At 39.6% G+C, this 12,839-nt stretch overlaps 1 pseudogene; it reads right to left on the bottom strand.

The window, feature by feature from the left end:
• Window positions 1-481: 481 nt before the first annotated feature.
• Window positions 482-1,501, bottom strand: LOC149580488 (protein ULTRAPETALA 2 pseudogene; annotated as a pseudogene).
• Between the last annotated feature and the right edge of the window lie 11,338 nt (window positions 1,502-12,839).

The following is a 12,839-nucleotide window of genomic DNA, read 5'->3' on the forward strand; positions in this document are numbered from 1 at the left end:
GGGTGTTTGTGAAAGGTAGATTATGTATGTCTAATTTGCATTTTACCGTTTTAGATTCAATTTTCAGTGATATTATATAGATAATTGATTCTTCTTTTAACTTTTATCATGACAAAGTTGGCAAACATGAAAATTTTCAATATATCATTATTGATCATAATTTGCAAGAGGATCCTGGAGACAGAGTTCATTGTTAATGAATAAATAATTTAGTGCCGCAAAATTATATTGTATTATGCAGGATGCATTGCACATTTATATTGGCTCTTTGCTTCACACAGATATGAAATGAGTCAAAAACGCCACAGGTATTCTAGACAGACAGTTTGGTCACAAATCTTTTATGCAAAGCAGACCTGCTATTTCGTATCCAAGATTCTCAGAAATCAAAATTATAATAAATCTTTTTCATATTGACACACAGATCTTACATATACCGCCAAAACATACATTATATGGAATACAAATAGAATCATTTCAATTTTATAAAGCAACTCAGTATGCACTTGCAGATGCTACTTGTATTAGAAAAGGCTCATAAACAGTTGTTGGAACTTGGAACTTCTAATATTGACAAATATTCGCGAGGTTTTTCCAAAGCCTGGAAAATCTTGTCTTGCACAGATTACAAATATGATTCCTCGGGAATATCATCGCACAAAGTAAGTACCAAAAGTGAATTTATAACCTGAAACGTCCTGTAAATGAAGGGAGATTTTTTTCAAAAAAGTTCGCACATTATGGGAAACAAATTGAATAAATTCCTAGCGTTCTCGTTGAAAGACCGTTCAAGCGAACAAGCACATATCACATCCGGTGCAGACACAAGACAAACAGCCCTCGCAGTTGATAATTTTAGGGCATCCCCTCAAAACCTTTCGACTCGCCCTTTCCTCTTCCATCTCACAATTCAATTCGCTCTGAGCAAAATCGTTACAAGCCCAGTTAGGGTTCTTCACAGCGCAGCAGTAAACACGGTATTCATCTCTATTCCGGATCTTAAACCGCCGCTCTTTTCCACAGCCTCTGCAACGAACAAATTCATCCCTGTGAAAATTAAAACGCTGAAAGTTGAAATTGCCGCCTTTGGGCCTGTAATAACGGAGCAGGAGTGTATTGCAAAGGGGCACCTTCTTGGTGTAGCCGGATTTATCACTCATTGTGACCCAAATCGAGTCCTTCCATTTTCTTCGATTGTTTTGGGCGTGCTTCTGGAAAATGATGGGCGCCATGGGACCTTTCTTGCATGCCCCTGGAAAACAGTTACATACCACGCTTAATTCTCCTTGTTGGGTTATCCGTAATGAGCCCACAAAGTCCCCAAAACCCAAAGTGCTGGTGCAACCACAGATAATCTCAACAAAATCATTTCCTAGCTTCCACCCAAGCAGATCCTTGAGATCTTCGCTTGTGAAAAACTCATCGGTGGTATTATCGGTGGTGCTGTGAAGAGTAAACTTTGCTTCCTCCATGACATCCTCCTGTTAATGCTGCAGCAGCTTTATCCTTCTGGAGTTGGACACTAGATTGCCATGCAAAGGGGCCTTTATAGAGGTGATTTGTTAGAGATGAAATTCTTTAACTCGTACCGCGACCCTTTTCAAACATTTTCTACGGACCCCCACCGACACGGTGGAACTCCCAAGGCGGCTTTTAAAATATTTTTTGGTCAAAATAAGGGCCCCTTCCCGCGTGCTTTTTATTTTCAATGAAAAGTTAAAAACAATATTTGAATTTGACTATCTTTCCTAGGGATGACTATGGTTTTAATAATCGAGATCTTTTATTGAGTCTATTGTCCAAGCCCTTGGCAAAGTTGTTACCAAGGAGCTAGAAATTTTTTTTAATGCTCGCCCTCAGCGGCGTGTTTGCATTGAAGTTGATCTTTCTAAAGATCTCAAGAATTCGGTGGAAATCCATCTTGGCGCTCAAACCTTCGCACAGAAGGTGCTTTACTTGAACCTACCTAACACCTGTTATAGGTGCCAGTCTGCGGAACACAAGATCAGGGACTGCCCTTTGGCCACGCCTAGGGTCAAAGCCCAGCCTAAAGCGACCTCTGTCAAGCAGGTCGAAGGAAAAAAAGAAGAATGGGTTACTGTTGGGCGCAAAGGCAAGCCTGCCTTGAATCCTTTGGCCCCCAAGCCATCCTATGCGGCCGTAACCGCGATTCCTCCTGCTTCCATCGAAGTATCAGCACCTGCTAGCGTGGAGACGCCAGCGGCTTCTGTTGCGCCAGTTTTGGTTCCGCAGCTTTCAAATCCTGCTGGCTCGCAGGGGATTAAGGCAACTGCCAGGACCTCGTCCTTGGCTGGGGCTCGTTCTCCTCTTGCAGTCTCTTCCATAGTACCACCGGCAACAAGGCGTTCTCGCAATCCTCCTGGACGTGCAGAGATATCAGGGGTCAAACGGCAGGCTGTAAGTCTAGAGGATTTCCCGTTTGACTTTCATCCGGTTTCTACCTTTTTGCAGAATAGTTACTCCTCTCTCGAGGACAAGGATGATATGGAAGAGTTTTCATGAACTTCCTCTCCTGGAATGTTCGAGGTCTTACAGACCTCCCTAGAAAATTCTATGTCCGGGATACCCGTCATAGACTTGGGAATTTAGATTTTCTTTGCCTGCAAGAAGTTAAGATTTCTGGTTTCATGCTTTCTGCTGCATGCCGCGTCATTTGGCAGGATAGCGTCATGTTTTCTTCTCAGCATGAAGCTGGCCGAGGTGGTGTAGTTACTCTCCTGTCACCTTGCCTTCATTCTGCTATTATTTCGCACGGTTCTGACCCCACACACCGTATTATTTGGCTTTTGCTTTCCATCAACAATCATTCTTTTGGAGTCATTAATGTTTATGCCTCCAATGATGCTGTGGAAATGGCGCAAATGTGGGTTTGGCTTGTTGACAACCTGCCGCCAGCTACTTGGGTCCTGTGTGGGGACTTCAATATGGTTGAAGTGGCCTCTGACAAAGATGGCATTCTACCTTTCTGTTGGACAGCTGGGGAAAGACAAGCCTGGTTTCACATGCGTCATAAATTGGGCCTCTTTGATCCCAATACTAGCCGCTGTCATGATAATGGGGCTTGGCACACTTGGTCCAATTTTCGAGCCGGTCCTGATCGCATATTGAAATGTCTTGATCGTGCTATGATCTCGGTGCAATCTTTTTTTTATTTTTCTGAAGATCGTGATCTACCTGTCATTCCCCTGACAGATGTGACGTTGTCAGACCACTATCCCATTTATTTTGGCATTTCTTGGCAAACAGCTATCCCCAAAGTGGTTAAGTCTCAATTCTTCCTCAATACGTCTGTGCTATTGCATGCTTCCACTATCTCCCACATACAACGTGTCTAAAATTTGGAACCACATCCACATTCCCATCGAGGTTGGATTCAATGGTGGAATGATGCCATTACCAGAACGGCTCATTTTTTGTGCATCTACAGGTGTTAGCTGGCAATTTTCAGAAAACGATCTTATGAAGCCAACACCCTTGCCCTCAAAAAAGCCTCTGAAGCGCTCACCTTCAACCCTTTTGATGTGGATCTGCAACTTCAGCTTGCCAAGCTTCGCCATGAAAAGAAAATTGTTGATAACTATGCTGCCCGAGGAGCTCAAATCAAAGCCCGTCTCCACCGGTTGGAGGTTGGCGACAAAGCCTCGAAGGAGTTCTTCCAGGCTCTACGAGCCCGTCATACCAATATTGGGATTAAGAAGATAAAACAGGGAACTGAGGTTCTTTCCAATTTGCCAGACATCCTGCAAGCTTTTGTTCTTCACTATGAGAACGTTTTTGCTTCGCAGGGGCATTCGGTTGCTTAGGAGGAGGCTCTCAGAAAGTGTATTTCTGTTACTCCAAACCACCTCGTGGTTGAGCAACGCGCTTTCTGTGAGCAACTTCTTTCCCTCTGAGACCTTAAAGAGGTAGCTTACTCCATGGCGGATGACAAATTCCCTGGGTGTGATGGATTTCCTTGTGAATTTTACAAACATCTTTGGGAGAAAATTGGTCCTGATCTGCACAAAGTCTATCTTGAAGCATACCACACTAAAAGCTTAGGAGCGATCATAAATAAAGGCAATATTAAATTCATACCTAAAGCTGGTGATCCTGAGGACATCTACAACTGGAGGCCCATCACCCTCCTCAATGTGTCTTATAAGATCATTGCTAAGGTGCTTTCTCTTGCTGGTAAATTTCAGATTTGTTCTAAGATTTTGGTTGCCACCCATGTGTTTTATTCTTCTTGTTGGGCTCCCTCCAAAGCTTCATACCTCAAATTAGAACATTTGCTTAGAGATTTTCTTTGGGCCTCTGGTTCTGACCATCATGGTTTTCACAGAGTTGCTTGGGATTTCTGTTGTCTCCCGAGGGAATCTGGGGGTCTCAGCCTGCTTTCCACTCGAAAGCAGGGCCTTGCCCTCTGTGCTAAATGGATTATCAGAGCTATTTCTGGAGATGAAGCCTGGAAAATTCTTGTCAGACATTGCATTTCTTCAGGCTTCCCAGCTAACAGACCGGCCTGGAAGGGAATTGGTTTTCAGACCCTTCTCACTATGCGAGAACCAGTGGTCATACAGGGCCCCTTCATTATAAAGAGCATCTGGAAAGCCTGGGAAGCTGTTAAACCTTGGCTTTGTTGGGCTGTAATGAGTTCCGCAATGGGCTATCCTTAAATCAGCAGAACATTTGGTGGTCTCCCCTGTTTCCCTTCCAGGGTATTCCTCTTGCCAAGACTCAAGGTGCCAGTGCTCTGCGTTTCTATAAACGTGGCATTCGCACTATTAAGGATATTTTTTCAAGAGTCATCATGAATTTCAGATCTTGGGAGGATATGCAAGTTCAATACCGCCTTATTCGTGCCGATCGTCAGACTTATGAGCTTCTATTGTCTTCCATCCCTGTGCACTTACTTCATAAAGTGGGGATTCAGTCTATTTGACCTTGGTGGTATGATTGGAAGTGGTTTCCTGCCACTCCATTTACCAATTATAAGCCCAATATGGGATATAGATGGCTTTCGCCCCACCTTCCGATGGTAGACACACTTAATCAACGGTGGCATTTGCATTCTTCGCTTTCTCAATGGAGAAAACGGTTCGACACCATTTGGAGTGCCATTACAGAACCTAAGATTGCTCACTTTGCTTGGTGCCTTGCTTTCCAAGGTCTTCCCCTGGGGCCTCGGCTCAAGCACATTGGGGTTCCTGACCCCAGATGCCCCTTTTGTGGCCAACCTGAGTCCTTTTTGCATATTTTTGTGTTTTGCAAACGTGCTCAGAATTATTGGCACTGGATTCATGATTTTTTCAAGCCTTTCAGGCCTGAACCTTTTTCATGGCACATGATCCTTCTGGGTGATTCCCCCAGATTTCCTCGAAAGTTTTCCCAGATTTGGCATACCTTCAGGATGGAAATTTTTTTTTCTCTATGAAAAGATAGGAATGCAGTTTTATTCACTCACAGTTTTTTGGATGTTAACATTGCAATGTACACTAAGGCATGCATTTGTAACAATGTCATTATGCAGATATAGGTGCAAGCTAATAAAGTTGCACTGGAGGTTGCCCACTTACAAGAATTGTTAAACCGCTGGGGCAATGCTCCTTGTACCATTGCCAGAGTGCCTCTGAATGCCTCAGCTGATGCTTCCTCATTCCGCGGTCGTCGTTCCAGATGCCAGTCCTCTGGCTGCCATTCACACACGCCGCGCTCCTAGGGTCCCCGCCATCGCTCTCTTAGCGGTGGTCATGGCGGTTGGAGGCGCCGCTCCGCTTCCCCACCACGTGGTGGTTCTAGTTGGTCTCTGGCTCCCCCCCCCTTGGGTGGGCTTCTGGCTGGTCTCCGGCTCCTCCCCTTGGACGGGCGCACTCTGGCAAGTTTCCTCGGTTGGCCTTGGCAATTTCTCCTCCACGGCTAGACAAGGAAGATGCGGAGACTGCAACTACCCCAGATCCTGCGGATGCTGCTGACAGTTGGACTGTTCCTAGTCCGCCTCACAATCCCACTGATGCATGGGGATTTCCTGATAAAGATGATCCTCCTCCCTCTGCTGGTACTGCCTTGGCAGCATGAGGTTGTTTTTAATATTTTTTTTGATGAATAGTTTATAGTTGCTGGCTGTGGCCATGTTGTTTGCTCCGGCTTCGGCCAACTGAACTCATTCGCGGGGTGATCCTGTATCCCTCGGCCCTTTTTTGTGAATTGTAATCTTAGTAAATTTTATTAATTGAAAAGGACTATTCATCAAAAAAAAAAAATCGAGATGAACCATCTCCTTGGGCTGGCACTACTTTGCTTAATATTATTTTGATGAATAGTTGTTGATTCCAACTATGTCCGTGGGATGAAGATGGGGAGATATTAATTTTTTATTTATTTACCCGTTAAATATATTATAAAGTAGGGATGTAGAGGAGTTTATAGAGGCACTTAATAGGAATATGAAAAGTTATTCATATGAAAAGGTCTATTTAGTGTAATTTGGGCACTCTTTCGGGAACAAATTCATGATTTCTTTTTAGGTCATATTTAGATTTAGTAAATGGAAAAAATTGAGTGATGGAAAATCTTGTGATTCAATTATAGTAAATGAAAATACTTTTAATTCATGATTTCTATTTATGTTGTATTTAGATTTAGATTAGTGAAATCCAACATATAAGGAGTTTGGAGGTCTTAAAGACCTAACATATTTTAAATTCATTAATTTTAATAAAATACATGCGAAATAATGTACTAATTAAGAGTTGGTCATTATAGTTATTTTAAGTTTGGAACATTTTGTAATACACAGAGTATTGAGAAAAGTCTTATGCAGTTGTTACTAGAGCCAAATATAGCTCACTATTGAACTTAGTAAAATGCCTAAAAAAACTCTTTATTCTTCCTCTTTAATAAAATCTAGAAAAACCATTAAACAATACAAACCAAAACAACCTTAAATAAACATCAAAGACCTCCACAAACCTTTGTCAATCCCATGATATCACGAAATCCCAAAATTTAATGCATTTCAAGCACAAATATTAGAAAATCACAACAAAATTATGAAAAAGATACATTTTTTAATAGAATAAGAATATTCACATAAAATCTTATTTTCAATCAAACTATTTAAATCGTAGTAGATTAAATGGTTAAGGAATAAAAAACAAATCAAAAGTATAAGTTTTTTGAAAAACTAATCAAACACATGTGATATTTACCAAAAAACAAAAATGGTAAAAGTTGAAGCAAAACAATCAAAAACTACTTTTTTTACTATAGGTAGAAAAGGAGTTGTATAAGAGCCATTGAATTTTCTATTACAACATTAACTTTAAGCCTCCACTAAGTGCATTGTCTAGCTTACCTTGTGGTTCTTTTGATAATCACAATCAAATCATAAGAGCTTAAATTTTCCTATTAGGTCTAACTCCTATCTATTTTTTTCACACTACATTAAAGTTGTTTAAGTTCCTAATTGATGTAGGGGACTCCCTTAATACCATAAACTCATAACAAAAACAAAAAAACCACAAAAAATGTGAGAAATAAAATACGGACTTCTTATTATCGCCGCAAATGCAGAATTACAGAATTCTCAATTACAATATGCTAACTCAAATGGGCACCTTCATTATAGTAATCTACAAGATAGTACTGTGAACTATCACCCAGAGCTCCCTAGACAATGTTTGGGCCTTTCTTAAATAGGTAGTCTTATGCTGCTCGGGAAGGTTCTAGATGCTCAAACTTTATACCTAGGGATGACATATTCTAACAAAACATATAGAGTCGGCCAAATACATCTTTGACAATTATTTTAGAAGTTTCAGGTAGCCAAACTTCGGAAGGCCATAACTTATGAACTGTTGCTCTGATTGACTATTATAGCCACTCTTTGGAAACACTAGCTCTTGATCTATAGGCTTGGAACTGTGCTACCACCCTTCTATCAAGTTTTTAGACCTCATTCGATCACTCTAAGGCCTCCAACGGTGAGCCTGAAGATTTTTCTACAATTTTTTCCACCAAAAATATTTAATAACTTCTCTGATACTTGAGCTGGAGCAATGAGATTTTTATGGTAGGCTTATATCTCTAAAATGAACCTTCCTATAGAAAATGAGAACATTCTGAGCTCGTATGACAAACTTACTAAAAATAGCAAGTTCCCATAAATAGTAACCACCCTGTCTACTAGTCCTTATTAAAATAGGAAAGACTGAAAATAAAATATTTTTGGGTGATTCAAGATTTCCCTTACACCTAGGATGCTCTTGCATCAAACACCCGGGGTAATTTGAGAAGTGATCTAGTCATGCCTCAAGTGTTAAAAGGAAAACCAAGATGGTTGACCTCCTCCTTTGCTAGCCATGATGAATCCTCAATTGGTCTCTATTTCCATTTGACCAGATATTCCTCATAAGTTTTGTTTCTATTACTTTTTCGAGTATGACTATCTAGTATCTCTTCAATCTCCTTAGTAGTAGAACTAGTTGCTGGAATGCTTCACTGCACTTCTGCAACTTGATCTCCATCAACTCCTTCATAATACGTTGTCAAATTTGAAATATTAAATACTGGTAAAATATTTAATTCAGCAGGCAACTCCACTTCATACACATTTTGAGAATCATGCCTCTTCACTATCTTGCATGGTCCAAACTTCTTCGTCTTCAACTTATTATATGTACCTATTGGAAAATGCTCCTTTCTCAAATGAACCATGACTTCATCTCCAATCTGAAATTCCTTATATCTCCTTTTCACATTTTCCTTAGGCCTATACTGTGTATTCATCTTTATGATGCGCTTCCTCACCTCCTGATGGATGTTCTTTAAATGTTCAACAAAATCTTCTACTTCAACATTACTTATCTCTCCCTTATCCAACTTCCTCAATTCAGAAACATTTTTGGGACTACTCCCATATACAATTTGGAATGGTGATTTAGCAATAATCCTATTGCCAAAATTATTATATGCAAATTTCGCCTGTGGTAAAATCATATCCCATCCTTTTGGTCTATCTCCAACCAATCATCTCAACAAGTTTCCCAAACTATGATTCACAGCTTCTGTCTGTCCATTAGTCTATGGATGATGTGATGAACTAAACTTCAAATCTGTCTTCAACTTCTTCCACAACGTATGCCATAAATAACCAACAAATTTCGTATCAAGCGATCTAAAACTATACTCTTTGGCAGACCATGTAATCTCACCACTTCTCTGAAAAACAACTTTGCTACATGAACAACATCACTAATCTTCTTGCAAGGATTAAAATTTTCCATCTTTAAAAACTTGACAACCACCACAAAAATAGAATCATGCCCATGTTGTGTCCTCGGTAATCTAAGAACAAAATCCATACTGATATCCTCCCACTACTTCTTTGGTATAGGTAATGGCTGATACAACCTTGTATTTTGCTTCACTCCTTTCACTATCTGACATACTCAAAAAATTTGTACAAACTTCGTTACATCTTGGTGTAACTATGGCTAGTAATAATTTTTAGCAACCAAAGCTATAGTTTTATCTCTACCAAAATATCCTGCTAATCCTCCACTATGCTTCTCCATGATGAGGTTCTCTGTCATTGAACTTCTTGGAATGCACAACTGGCTTTCTTTGAACAATTTAAATTATCTTGGATCATAAAATTCAATCACTTTGTCCTATCAAGTGTAACAGGTTCTATACAAGCGTTCCATGCTTCACCAAAATCAGGATCATTTAGATACAATGTATTAAGTTCCTTGAACCCAACCACCTCTATCTGCATTTCTATCAGCAAAAGTTGTCTTCTACTAAGAGCATCTGTAACTTTGTTAGACTTCCCACTTTTGTGTTTCAAAACAAATGTATAACTTTGCAACAACTCAACCCACTTTAAATGCCTTTGGTTCAATTTTCCTTGACTATTCAAATATTGCAAAGCTTGATGATCAGTATATAAAACAAACTCCATGGGAAGAAGACAGTGTCTCCATTTTTTCAATGCTTGAACTATAACATAAAATTGTTGATCATAAACATAATAGTTTCTTTTTGCATCATTCAACTTCTCACTAAAATAATCAACAGGTCTACCTTGTTGATTCAAAAAAACTCCTATTGTAGTACCACTTGCATCACAGTCTACTTGAAACACCTTGTTAAAATCAAGACCTGCTAAAACAGGCTGCTTAGTAACTTTCTATTTCAACAGATTGAAACTCTTATATGCTCATATAGTCCACTTAAACTCTTTCCTATCCTCTCTCATTGTTTCAATCAAGGGCCCACAAATACTACTAAAACTTCTTATGAACTTTCTGTAAAATGCAGCCAGTCCATGAAAATATCTTACCTCTGTCATACTCCTTGGAGCAGGCCATGCAAGGATAGCCTTCACTTTCTCTAGGTCCATTTTCAAACCTTCTCCTGAGACTAAAAATCCTAGGTACACCAACTCCTTTACAAAACTGCAATTCTTTAGGTCTATCAACAACTTTTCTTCCCTCAACTTTTCAAACACCTTGCGAATATGAATCAAATGCTCCTCTAATGTCTTACTAAAGATCAATATATCATCTAGCTAAACAATGACAAACTTACCCAAAAATTCTTTCAGTACCTCATTCATGAGCCTCATGAAAGTGCTCGATGCATTGGTTAGCCCAAAAGACATGACTAACCACTCATACAGTCCTTCCCTTGTCTTTAAAGCAATCTTCCACTCATCACCTTCTCTGATATGAATTTGATGGTAGCCACTCTTCAGATCTATCTTTATGAAATACTTAGCTCCACTCAAACAATCCATAATATCATCCATCCTTGGCAATGAAAATATATACTTTATTGTGATCTTGTTGATAGCATGAGAATCTATGCACATCCGCCATTCTCCATTCTTATTTAGTGCTAATACTGTTGGTACAACACATGGACTTAGACTCTCAACTTTTCTTCCCTCAACTTTTCAAACACCTTGTGAATATGAATAAAAAGCTCCTCTAATGTCTTACTAAAGATCAATATATCATCTAGCTAAACAATGACAAACTTACCTAGAAACTCCTTTAGTACCTCATTCACAAGCCTCATGAAAATGCTCAGTGCATTGGTTAGCCCAAAAGGCATGACTAACCACTCATACAGTCCTTCCCTTATCTTGAAAGCAGTCTTCCACTCATCACCTTCTCTGATATGAATTTGATGGTACCCACTCTTCAAATCTATCTTTGTGAAATACTGAGCTCCACTCAAATAGTCCATAATATCATCCATCCTCAGCAAAGGAAATCTATACTTGATGGTGATCTTTTTGATAGCATGAGAATCTGTGCACATCCTCCATTCTCCATTCTTCTTTGGTGCTAATATTGCTAGTACAACACATGGACTCAGACCCTCTTGAATCAACCCCTTCTGCAACAACTCATGAAATTGCCTATTCAAATCTTCACTTTTTGTTGGTGTCATTCTGTGTGCTGCTTTATTTGGCAAGCTGGCTCCTAGAACCAAATCCATCTGATGACTAATCTTCCTCATTGAGGGTGATTCATCAAGTACATTATCTGATACAATATCAGAAAAATCCTCCAACATCTCTGCAACTTCTGTAAGTATCTCCTCTACTTTTTCTTTACCATCTTTAGGAATTATAGCAAAACACATATGCTCATTTTTCATACCTTTAAGAAACTCTTTTCTATCAACAAAACATATTCTAGCAGCACTACATACCTTTTCTTCTTTATCCTTCAACGGCGTCAACTTATGTTTCACTCCATCCTTGGTCAGAGTGTAGGTATTTGCTTGCCCATCATGGACAACATGCCTATCAAATTGCCATAGCCTACTCAAAAACATATGATATATGTCCATAGGTATGATCTCACATAGTACCTCATCCTGGTAGTTTCCAATTTTGAACTTCACTGAGCATTGCTCATTGACCATAACCTTGTGGTCATCTTGCACCCAAGCAATATGGTATGGACACAAGTGTTTCTATATCTTCAACTTCAACTTGATGACCATCATTTTTGACACCAGATTGTTAGTACTTCCACCATCAGTGATCACATCACAACACTTATCTTCACATCTACACCTTGTGTGAAACAAACTCCTTTTTTGATTAGGTTCATTCTCACCACTCAGCATGACTCTTCTGTTAACTAGGACTTCTCCTCTTTTAGCATCTTCAGAATGTGAGGATTTGGCATCTTCATCAACATGTGCAACTCTTGCCTAACCTTCAGTTCTTTGATCTAGCCTTCCTTGACACTGGGTACATTCAAATGCTTTATGCCCTTCTTCTTTGCAATGAAAACATTTCCCATGGAAGCCTCCTCTTCTAGATCCTTTTCCTTTGCCACTCCTCTCTGATCTTTATTGTTCTGATCATGGAAATGATTGAAATTGTTTCCCCTTTGGTTTTGACTGCTACTTCTAGCCTCATCATTGTTCTTTTGATCATCATTATGACCTGCATAAGATCATCTGCCAGATCTTCCACCACGACCTCTTCCACTATTCTTATTGTCAAACTTCTTGCTTAGTTTGTCCTCAACTCTTAAGGAAAATTGATATGCCTCCTCAACACTATTCATCTGAACTAGACTCAACTCATCTTGAATGCTAGGCCTTAACCCATTGATATAACTGGTGACTTTCTCCTTATCAGCTTCTGCATGGCTTGTTCTAATGAGAACTTGGTAGAACTCTTTGGTATACTCTTGAACAGATTTTCCTGCTTGCTTCATTCCTTGCATCTTCTTTAATAGATCAAGATCATTCTCCATAGGAATGAATTATCAATTCATTTTAGCTATCATCTAATCCCATTT

Source organism: Cupressus sempervirens, chromosome 1 (genome assembly GCF_028749045.1).
Source record: "Cupressus sempervirens isolate cs-2001-9-10 chromosome 1, ASM2874904v1, whole genome shotgun sequence".
NCBI lineage: Eukaryota > Viridiplantae > Streptophyta > Pinopsida > Cupressales > Cupressaceae > Cupressus > Cupressus sempervirens.